Genomic DNA, 12179 nt, shown 5'->3' with positions numbered 1-12179 from the left:
AGCCCGACCAGTAGCAGAAAGGGGACACGCTGATGAGCAGAATCAGACTGGCTCACCCACAAAAGCATCCCCAGCCCGTTTTATTTTTATTATTTTTTGAGACAAATTATCAATAAATTGCCCACACTTAAATTGCCATCCTCCCGCCTCAGCCTCCCAGAGTGCTGGGATTACAGGAGACCAGCTTTTAAGTAATCCAGCCATGGTCTGGTGGATCATTATCTCAGTTTTGGTTTCAAGCTCCGGTTGAATCCTCGAAACTTGAGGGGCAGTTAAGATTTCCACGGAGGAATCCTCAGGACTTGCGGGCCATCTCAGGCCTGTGAGGCTCTGCTGGAACCCGGGGCGACCATGGACTTAGGTGAGGACATCTGGTCTCGGTCTGAAGGGCAGTGAGATAAGTTAGGTAAATCTGGGGCTAATAAACCTTGTTTTGCCAGTTCTTAGACAGATGCCCCTAAAGGACTGACGCGCTTCCACACAGAGGGGAGACCCAGTTTCACAAAGTGAAGGCCAAACGTTGCTCTACTTTAGTTACCTGTTGAGCACCTGTAGGCCCAAGGGAAGTCATGGCTTTCAGCAAAAACCACTTTTAAGGCCTCGTGTGTCTTGGGAGAAAACAAATCATGCTTTTCATGAATGCCAGGTACAGGGCCTCAGCGTCCGTCCTCTGTCCCTGTGGTGGTCTCTGCTTACATCATGACTGTCACTGTGAATCGCACCTTACAGGCACGGACATCCGAGGCACGGGGGGCTTCCAGCCAGGGATGCCCAGGGCCTTGGCTCCCTTTCTCTGCATTATGTTTAATACCAGTTTACCTCTTCTAAGTCAGCGTACGTTTCATCATAAAATTACCTAAAAATATGTAGTACCCCGATACACTTAATGGTCTTACAGTTCTTTTTTTTTTTAGACAGGGTCTTGCTATGTAGTTCAAACTGACCTTGAGCTCACTATGTGGTCCAGGCTGGCCTCCAACGTTTAGTGATCCTCCTGCCTCAGCCTCCCGAGTGCTGGGATTACAGGTGTGTGCCACCATACCCGGCAAGGTTTTAGGATTCTTATGCAACTAAAAGCAAAATGTCACAAATTAAATACAAACTTACAAATGGATGATGCTAAGATGGCATGGATTCTTTAAATCTGCTCTTACTGGATTATGTCAGGGCCTTCTCTGCCCTCCTGATCGGGAGCCGTCCTCCAGATCTTCCCCAAATACCCCTGCCTTACTTCCATCGAGTTTGCCAGCAGGTTACAACCTCCGTGGGTGCAGACACCTGCCTTCCCGTCTTACACTACGCCTTGCATGTGGGTGCCACTCAGTAAATATTTCTTGACTGAATCAGTGCACATACTCTGTCTAAAAGAGTCATATGTCTCTGGTTGGAATTGTGGTTATTTGTATGTGTATTCAGAGCAATACTGGGTTCATTTGAGAACCCCCAAGGTAGAGCAGTTCCCAGGTCGATTAATTCAGCTACTCAAGAATGTCCTCACAGCTAAAGAGCCTTCCATCCTTCTACTCCACTGTATTCAGCCATGACTCCTATCATGGTCACAAAAGAGCTGCAGCGGCTGCAAGCATCACATGCAGATGACAGCGTCCCAAAGGAGGGAAGGAATTCTTACCTCTCCAGTGTCCCAGTGTCCCTCTGTCTCATGGGCATCCGTGTCGAGGTGGTTGAGAGGGCAGCTCTAGGAACAAACTGCTGGGTTCTAGCTGTGAGACTTATGGCAAGTGAACCTCTCTGGGCTTCCGTTTAGCTATAGTACCTTTGTCATAGCTTTGTTGTTTGTTTGTTTGTTTGTTTGTGACAAGGTCTTGCTAAGTTTCTCAGTTGTCCAGACTGGGCTCAAATTTTTTTGTCCTCCTGCCTCAGCCTCCCACAGTGCTGGGATTAGAGATGTGCACCACCATACCCAGGTTGCCATCAGCATTTTGGAGCAGGTGCAGCCCCCTCTTTTTACAGAGGCTGACCTGAGATACAGACCCTTCCTACATCGTGTTACATATTATAACACCCAACCCAGGGCCTCCGCGTGGTTCAAAAGGAAAGAAAAACAAGTACTGTGCCGAAATTGCCAGATACTGAGCAGCTGCACTGGTGAATAAATGACCGAGTGTCCTGTTACATGCAGTGGCGTCCTAATCGCGTCTGTCAGCTGCATGGCAAGACGCTGTCTGTCCATCTGGGTAGCAGTCAGGCCAGGCCCTCGCTCTTGCTCCTCTGTTTCTTGTTTACATAGTCAAAGGTCAAAAGCTGACTAAGAACAGATGGGCTCTTTCCGATTGCATCATTTTCCAACTTTTCAAAGGGCTTAAAATAAACCATCATTTTCCATTATTTACTTAAGAGATTTGTTGTGCAAAATGTGTAGTTCTCGGGAACCCCCTTGTCATGCTTACAAAGTACACAGCCCAGCTGACTCATAGGCCACCAGCACCAAGCCACGCAGTGCAAATCGCCCCAAACAAAGGGACAACCAAACCCGCTGGTCATGTCAGTGGCTGTGTGACTTTCCACAAATATCTTTTGTGTGTGGAATCAGGAAATCCCTCCTCCTTGACAGAAAGGAAACGGCAGGCACCTTCTCCAAAGAAAAGAAAATCTGCTCTTACTTTCTCCCGACCACCCCGGACCAGTTCAACATTGTGCATACTCAGGCGTGGCCAGGGCTGAGGCGGGGGTGACATCCTTCCCAAATATGTGTGCAGAATTCAGCTAAAGCCTCTGTCTTTAGCAGCAGCTGCTGCAAGATAGCCAAGTGAGAAAAGTTATAAAAAGCAATATTGAAATATCTGTTCATGCCAGTGGAAGTGCTATCTGGTTTTGCGTGTGGGGTTACCCTTTGGAATGTTGATTTGCTCTAAAAATAAGAGAATGGCTCAGAAAAGCTTTGGTGTTTTGAGGGCACTTCCCAGGGAGACAGCACGTGTGTATGCTGGAAAGAAGGAAGAGAAAGAGGAGAAGAAGTAAGGGGAAAGGAAGAGAGAAGGTGTATCTGTTCTAAAACTAAGCACTCATTTCTCTTGATGAATAAACTTCCTTTTCTAGCCAGCATTTCACCTGTGGCAAATGACAAAACAGTGTGAGCCTCCTCCCCTGTGGTCCTGGGGTGAAACCCAGGGCCTCTCACGTGCCTCTCATGGCAAGCACTCTACTACTGAGCTACATCCCAATCCTTGATCACATTCTGTTTTTCACTACTGGGATCAAAACCAGGTCTTTGCCCATTACTTTCCCAGCCCTTTTTTATTTTATTTTTTTTTATTTTGAGAAAGGGTCTTGCTAAATTCCCCGGGTGGAGCTAAAATTTGCAATCCTCCTGCCTCAGCCTCCCAGGTGCTAGGATGACAGGCATGCATCACCACGCCCAGCTCACTTTCTTAACACCTACTGCAGTCCCAGACTTTTACTTCCAAAACCTGATATATGTCCTTGTGTAGAGAAGAACCTGGACAAGGCTTAATGTGGATTCCCTCTTCCGCCCGACCCTAGCTCTAAAGCCCTGTATGTCTTACTCACTGTCTTCATCATTAAGACTCAATGCAGCTCAAAGGAGTAGAGGTTTATTTTGGCTCATAGTTTCAGAAGTTTCAGTCCATGATTGGCAGGAGGAAACACAGACATGGCCTGGTGGCAGGAAAGCTGCTCACGTCATGGTGGTGAGGAAGCAGGGGAGGGTAGGAGGGGGGTTCACCCCCTCCATGTCACCCCCAGCAAGCCCACCTCTTCTGAGCCAACCCGGTCTCCTAGCAACCCAGTCTCCTAGCAACAAGGGCGACATCAGCCCCTGATTGCCATCCTCCAAAGCCCAGTCTGTGAGCACTCAAGGCTTTTGGGGGATATCCGGATAAAAGCCACAAGCGCAACACAACTCCTTAGAGTACATTCAGTGCCTCAGTTCTTTCTACTAAACATCTACAGATAATCGAGATTCTAAATCCCATTTGCCCAGGGCCTGGGCCGGGAAGACTCCTTCTGACCATTATGGCATGTTCAGATTTTACTTGGTACAGTTTCTATTTGTTCATAATATAGATTTTTCTCAGATTAGGATTTTGAAAAGTATGATTGAGAGATGAAAACACCCAGGGCCAACATGGGGAAAGCCTTGTTGACACCTGTTCAGTCAAAAAAACTGTTAGTGAAGTAGTAGATTTCCCCTTTCTGTGCCCACTTTTCAAAGTCCATGTTTTGTTAAACCTGGAGCCTGGTGCCGAGGGCCCAGCTCAGTGTACAGCATTTGCCTAGTATGCCCAAGGCTCTGGGTTCAATTCCCACCAGCACACACACCAAAAAAAAGTATATCCTGGTTGGTGGACAGAGGGTGTCTGAGGAGTAGAGAGTTTATCGTTCTCTTGACCATTCCTCCATCCATAATCCATTCCATGCTCTCCAAGCTCCTTTCATGTGTTGAGGAGGCTCTGCTAAATGTTGAAGGTGTTGAGGTAAAGGATATAGGCTCACCCCCAGGACAGTCCAGCCATGAGGACAGGACTGAATTCCTGGTGAATTTGTCCCCCAGAGAGAACAGAATTTCCCATCAGATCAGCCCCCTCTAACACCTGAAGTTTATTTATTTATTTATTTTTGGTACCGGCGAACAAACTCAGGTCCTTGTCCTTGCAAAGCAGGCTGTGGAACCACTGAGCTAAATCCCCGGCCCTGAAGTTTATTATTTTTGTAGTGCAATTTTCCAACTAGTCCTGTTGTGGTAGGAACACCAAAATCCAAAATGACGAACATTATTGAGCACCTGCTGTAACCAGGGGCTGAAGACACTGTGGTAGGCAGACTTCTCAGGCATCCCTCCGTGATCTACTTCCTGTGTTCCTGGGCTTATTATGTAGCCACCTCCCCCAGGGTGCGCGCCTAATGAGTTGTTTCTAACCAATAAAATATGGCACAGGGCATGGATAAGTGACATCCATTCCACAGAGAGCTTGGAAAAGATTGACTCTGCTGCTTGCCTCCTTGGCTTGCACCCAGCTGTGTTGGAAAGCGTGGGAATGAGTGACCCTTGGCCAGTCACAGCCATGCTGGAAGCTGGCCTCGGTCTGCAAGGGCTGGGTCTTGGAGGCAGATTCTCCCGCTAAGACCCGCCTGGGGCTGCCAATGTGATTCCGCACTGTGAAAGAGAGAAAGGTGCCCCAGTCAGCTGTGCGTGGATCTCTGACTCTCAGAAACTAAGACAATGCAGGTATCGTGCTTTTAAGCTGTGAGGTTTGGGTGATCTGTTAGGCAGCATAACTCATCCAGAACAGCCCAGTTCTCTGGGCTCCGGCCGCAGGGTGGCTAACCGTGATTCTGCCGGTTTAACCCCAGGCTCGAGCCACCTTCGTTTCTGTTCCTATGGGTTGCCCAGCTGGAAAGGGTCTTGAGCAGCTCTGTCTGGTTAGTTCTTCTCCCATAGGCCGGCCGCCTAGAAAGAATAATGGCGCATACTGGCATTCCCCAGCAGAGTCCGTGACTCTCAAGGGCAGGAGTGTTGTGTGCTCGTTTCTTCACCGCCAGACAGCCACAAAGCACCTTACTCTCATTTTGCCCTGTGATGGGGGGGTTGGGTGGCCACCAGCTGTCTGCCCCTCCCCCTCACTTCCCTTTGCCCCTCCTTGCACCCTAACTGCCTGGGGCAGTTTGCTTCAGTGTCCCCCCAGGCCATCTAGTGCGTCCCCCTCCCCGCTATCAAACTGCGCTCTTCACTCCAGCAGGAGTGCAGCCAGACAGGCAATGTGGCACCCCCTTCAGCCCACGCTGCTGCAGATTTGAAGAGAGGGCACCCTGGAGCGACAAAGATCAGGAAGAGAGAGAGGGATCTGGGGCCCTTATTTGTACACCCAGCATTCTCCCTCACGGACACAGGCCTGCAAGCTGCTTTGTAAGTAGCACTTCCCAGGGACTTCTTGGGTTTTGGTCTAGGAGAGTGCGATAGCCCTTGTTTCAACTGGAGTAAGAAATGCACCGCTAATGATTAGCGTAGCTCTGGGTGTGGCTGAAAGGATTTACTGAAGACAGAAGACCCGCCTTGGGTGTGAGTGGCCCCTACCAACAGGCTGTGTCCCGAACAACAACAACGGAGTAAAGAAAGGAACAAAGAAGGAAGCCTTACTTCTTCAAGGCAGCTCCATTCTCCACCCTCACCTTGGAGCTCATCTGCTGGCTTCCAGCACGCAAACAGCCCTTTCACATCTTCCACACCTGACTTTGAAGCATAAGCCCTGTTAAAATAATGACTCACCTTGGAGGTCCTGTAAACCTGTTCACGATTTATTTCTTGGGTAGTGTGGGCTCCAGAAGTCCTGTAAATCCACTTGGGACTTGTACCCTGAGTAGCACAGACACAGCGGTCATTTCCAAAGAAAGAGAAGAAACACGAAGAGCTGTTGATACCAAAGAGCTCCAGAGACCAGCAGCAGAGACCAGGTGGTGGCCGGCAGTGGCAGTGACCAGCACCCATTAGAGCTCATTTACAGTGTCCAGCCTAAGCTGGTGCTGGAAGGTGATAGCTGGCAGCAGCTGGCTGCATCACCTGTTGGCATCTGGTGAAATCAGGGCTGCCAGCAGAACTGCACTTTGCCAAGTCATAATTTCCATATGAATTGAGCAAAAGAACCCTTGGCTGATTGCCACCATAGCACCTAGTTCATGGTCTTTCAGATGAGAGCAGGCTCACCAAACAGAGGATAATCAACTGTAATTCTGGAATTGGTAAAGAGCGAAGCAGTGAGTAAGACCTCTGCAGACGCCCCTGTGCCTGGAGGAGGGGCTAGGGGCTGTCAGCATCTCCTGTGGGGCTCTAACTGCAAGTCGTGAGCCAAGCATAAGGACCCTAGGAAGCCCATTGCTGACCTGAGTGCTTCCTCCCGAGGCTTCCAAAGTCACCAAGACGACAGCTTTGCTGCTCACCATGACAGGCATGCCCTGGCAGCTGGCCATGCCACCGCAGCTCCACCTGATGACCCCAGGGAATGGAGGGGAACCCCCATGCTCGCTCACCTTCCCTGCATGGGGTAATTCAGAGATGCTGTGTGGTCATGCAGGTGCTCATGGGGGAAACCACTCACTTCACCCCCAAAATAAATCCCTTGGACTCAAATCCTCCTCTTAAAGTTGTCTTCTGGGAAAACCCAACACAGGACGCTAGAGGACGAGGAACCGTGGAAGGTGATAGAGTTCTCTGCTAGATAAAATGGTCCCAACAACCCTGCATCCTAAAATGGCCCTGCCTACAGGAAATGAGTCACTCCAGAGAGAACAAAGACCTGCTTTTTCCCCACCTCACCCCGAGTCGTAGCCAATCATCTGCCTCTACCACACTACCCCCAGTCCTTATAAACCTCACCCAGCCAGCCCCAGGTTGCCGCTCTTGACGTTGTTCCAGACAGCCCGATAGCTCTGTCCTTTGATAAAAGCCTTGCCTTGGGTGTTCATGATTCGGCTCATTTTATTTCTCTCAGAAGGAAAAGGCACGGTCTTGCCTAGAAAGTCCCTGAAGTCATCTTGCTCAGGCACTGGGGAATCTGCACCCATTCCAGGGTGATGAACAGAAAGATGAAAATGCTGTGCTTAAGATCTGCTTCATGCAGAGACTGGACTCAGTGGAGAAGAGGACAAGCTGCCCGGCCATGGAACAGGAAGGCTGGAGAAGCAGCAGGGGAGGAAGGGCTGGAGCTGGGCCTCAGGGTTGAAGCACTGTCTGCCAGGGTCATGCACCTGGGGTAACAGCGGCCTCCTGGCCCAGGGCGACAGTCACAATGTGGGACTCCAGTGATGTAGGCACTGGCTGGTGTGCCAGTGAGTGTCCACTGTCAGCCCCATCCCCAGAACCTGCCATGGAGCGCGAGGAAGACAGGTCTCCGGGTGTTCCAGGGAGTGACTGATGCACAGACTGGTTGAATGTCCTGTTTGCAAGACTTATACATATTGGGATAAACTTGTATTAAGTCTGCTAGAAGGTGGGGAGGAGTTATAAAAATCGTAGGCTTTTTGGGGAATGTAGCTTTCTAACAACACTTATGAAACCATGCATGGCATTGTAGGCTGAGGCAAGAGGACTGCAAGTTCAAATCCAGCCTGGGCAATTAGAGACTTCACAAGATTCTGTCTCAAGATGCAAAGGGCTGGTGATGTAGCTCAGTGTAAAAGCCCTGGGTTCAATTCCCAGTACTGCAAACAAGAGAAAACAAACATACTTAGGGTGCTTGTATCAAACATGATATCCTTAGGCTGACAAAAGAATCTAAAGGAGGAAAACATCAAGCTGTACTTTTTTCAGAAGAAAATTGCTCATCTTATTGAAAGATATTTTTTTAATTATGTAGACTTTCCAATAATTTTTAGAATATTGACAAATAAAATAATCAACATAGAACTTGGTTTCCTTTAGCAAAGCGGGGGAAGATGGAAGTCACCCAAGGCCAAGGCCCACCTCTGTCCAGGCGAGTTCCAGCCAAGTCCCAGGGGACAGCTTGCCCCTTGCTCTGGCCTCTTGCCCTCTTAACCCTCCTGGCTCTTGAATGGCAAAAGTCAAAAATATTACCTTTTCCCCTCTTGTTTAATAGAAAACTTTTTTTAAAAATAAAGTTTGGTTTTAAATCATATGCAAATAATCTCTGAACAATTTGGCAAAGGCTTATTTTGTTTCTGTTTCTGGCCTTTTAATGTATAACGATTCAGTTTTACTTTTTAAGTAAAGCTGATTTTAATCTCACCAATCGGCACAAGGACACGGCTCAGACCACAACCCACGACGAAGAAGTCTGGAGCCTGCAGAGCGGTAACTTTGAGGGGCACGCATCATACAGGACAGTCACTCCCCAAGTCACTGCTGAAAGAGCAAACACACTTTAGAATTTCAACTCAGCCATGGACTTTGTGTTGTACCTTGGTTTTCTGGTTTCTGCTTAACAGTTCAATGCAGTCTTAGGTCGGTGGACAGCTGGGTATACCAGAGGGCCTTGTTTTGGTTAGTGGGTTCTATATGCTTAGCTCTATATGTTCTATTCCCTCTATATGCTTAGCATGTCTTTGTGAGATTTTTTTTTGTAACTTTGTCTTCCTTTGTTGTTTCCTATTTGTATTTTGTTTGCCCATAAATTCATTTTTGCTTACTAATTTTCCCCTTTTATATCTTGACTGCTACTACTTTGCTGTGGCCTATTTTTAAATCACTTTACAGTTAAGCTTTAACTCTTGGTATGATTTATAAATTAAAATCAAATTGAAAAATGCTCTCCTTTATGATTCATGTTCTTTCGGTCTTAAGAAAGTCTGCCAGGGCTGGGTATTTAGCTCAGTGGTGCTGTCACCTGCCTCGCAAGCGCGAAGTCCTGAGTTTGATCCCCAGTACCACAAAAAAGAAAGAAAGAAAGAAAGAAAGAAAATAAGTCTGCTTAACTCAAGGTCATACAAGCAATCTATATACTTCCTTCTAATAATATAAAATTTTTGTTTCATATACAGCTCTTGTGTGTGTGTGTGTGTGTGTGTGTGTGTGTGTGTATGGTATTGGGCATTGAACCCAGAGCCTTGTGCATGCTAGACAAGCCCTGTACCACTGAGTTACATCCCTAACCCTTAACAAATTTTATTTTGAACAGGGTCTTACTAAGTTTCCCAAGCTCACTTTGAACTTCTGCCGCACCCTCCAAAGCAGCTGGGATTATAAACATGCACCTCCTGTTTCATGTATTTTCTACAGCTGTCTCTGTAAGCTATCTATGAACAGAATGTTGGGTAGGGATCCAATTTTATTTATTTATATATAAGAAGCCATCGTTTCCAATAGTGTTATTTTTACAATGGAAATAGCTTTATTTGAGTCTTACTAATTATATAAATAATTCACAATCATTAAAATAAAAGCAATAGTAATTGGGCTGGGGATTTAGCTCAGTGGTTCTGCTGCCTGCCTTGCAAGCACAAGGACCCAAGTTCGATCCCCGGTACCAAAAAAAAAAATAGTAATCATGATTATTTTTATGGTGGTATGCATTGAATCCAGGACCTCATATGTGCTAGCTGTGTACCCTACCACTGAGCTATATTATAATTATTAAGAAATATGAAGAACAGGGGCTGGGGATTTAGCTCAGTGGTGCTGCCTCCTGCCTTGCAAGTGCAAGGGCCTGAGTTCGATTCCCGGTACCAAAAAAAAAAGAAATATGAAGAAAAATACTGAAAGCCACCTGAAATCCTGCTTCCCTATGATGTTGTTCCCATCGATATGTTCAATACTATTTGTCACATAGCCTATCTTTGCCCCTTGCTTACAGTATCAGTCTGTCATTCCTGGAGAATACTTTTCTAGTGTTTAGGCAAATGGAGAATTATTACTAGATTTGGGTGTAATGTATAGACTTTTAAGTACGAAAGGATTTTTGACTCAGGACACACTATGATTGCCTGATTTCATTAAGCAGAAAGAGTAAGGGAAGCAAGTAAGGACTTCCCAAGGACAGCAAGAAAGCAGGACAGCGAAGAAACAGATGCCTGCAGGGCAGGCTTACCTCACTAAAGGTTTTAAACTGGAGACCTCAGTCTTCCTCTCACAAGTGAAGCATCTCTACCATTTCACAGAAGTGTAGAGGTGCATGCGGATTCAGAGCCACTTCCTAGAAAAGCACTGCATAACCGATTCACCAGAATGCTGAGAAGCAGGGACCACAACTTCACCCTCCGCGTGCACAGCGCCATCCAGGGTGCTCAGACTTTGCCATCCCTCATGAGCTTCATAGTTAAATTTCTCCAATGGTACCCGGAAAAGACAACTGATTTGTGAATTGAAAAAATCATTAATACCGCAGATAGACCATATTTATCAGCATTTGGGGAGGGGAGTGCTTTTGCTTTCTGCCCTTGAGTCCATGTGGAGGCTGAGTGAACGTGGAGGAAGCTATGCAGCCGCTGTGTAAGACGAGCTGCAACACATATGGCATGGAGTTTTCCAAATGTATCCAGTCATTATTCTTGTCTCTTCCAAGTGGTTTAAAATGTTTTAAAGTACAAACAGTCCCCAATTTAAAGTAGTTTGACTTACAATTTTTCCTCCTTATGGTGGTATGAAAGCCATCGGCACACAGTAGAAACCGTCCTTTGAGCTTTGATCTTTCCCAGGCCAGTGGTACGAGGAACCACGCTTGCTTGAGAGGCTGAACAAAGGCAGCAGCTCCCCATCAGCGTGCAACCAAGAGGCAAAGAACCAGTGCTCTGGGGAAACCCCAGCATCTTTTGGATGCACGTACTCAATAAATCACATGAGTCGCTGGGTGTGGTGGTGCACCCCTGTAATCCCAGCACTCAGGAGGGAAGGCAGAGGATCACTTCGAGTTCAAGGCCAGCCTGGACTACATAGGGACACCCCTGTCCCAAAGCAACAAAAACCAAAACAATGGAAAGGAAAGGAAACAAGAATCACATGAGTTATTCAACACTTTATTATAAAATAGGCATTGTGTCAGATGATTTTGCCCAGCTGCAGGATAATGTAGGTATTCCAAAGGTGTTTCAGGTTGCCTAGGCCTGAGCAATCATGTTTGGCCTGTCACATGTATTAAATCAATTTCAACTTAGGAAATTTTCAGTTTACCATGGGTTTATCAGAAGCTAAACCCATCAAAAGTCAGGGACAACTGTATTCAGCGTAGAGTTCAGTCACACATTTCAGTAGCATATGAAGCGGTTTGGAAGCATTGTGCAAGAGTTAAGTCCCTCACCCCAAATGCAGTGACGCAGAGAGCTACAAGATGAGGTGCATCTTCATCTTCCCTTTCTGGCACAACCTAAAGCCAAACTGGCAGAGAAGAAAACCACCAAAAAGTACAGCCAGCATGTGGGTAGGGTTGGATTCGCAGCCTCTGGCCTGTGACTTTGCGTGACTACTTTGCGCGACTACTTTGTGTGACTCCTCAAAGCACAGGCAGTTGAGAGTCTGATGACACTCAAGGCCACGCGCTGTGATGTCCAAAATTAACTCAGCTGCTAACTGTGCTACTGCCTCCGCGGTTTGATTGCACCCTGCCTTCCTTGAGAACGCCCCCAAGGGATAAAGAGGATGTTGCTCATATGTGCATTTCTGAGTTTTTTTTTTTTCTTAGTGGACAGAAATTTTCCATTGTGTGGGGATTTTTTGGTCTCATCTGAAATCTGGTTTCCACGTAGCCTGGCGCTATTAG

Source organism: Heterocephalus glaber, unplaced genomic scaffold (genome assembly GCF_053883595.1).
Source record: "Heterocephalus glaber isolate CG9 unplaced genomic scaffold, H.glaber_assembly_v1.0 deba00000331, whole genome shotgun sequence".
Classification (NCBI taxonomy): Eukaryota; Metazoa; Chordata; class Mammalia; order Rodentia; family Bathyergidae; genus Heterocephalus; species Heterocephalus glaber.
Note: the sequence above shows the minus strand (reverse complement) of the source record.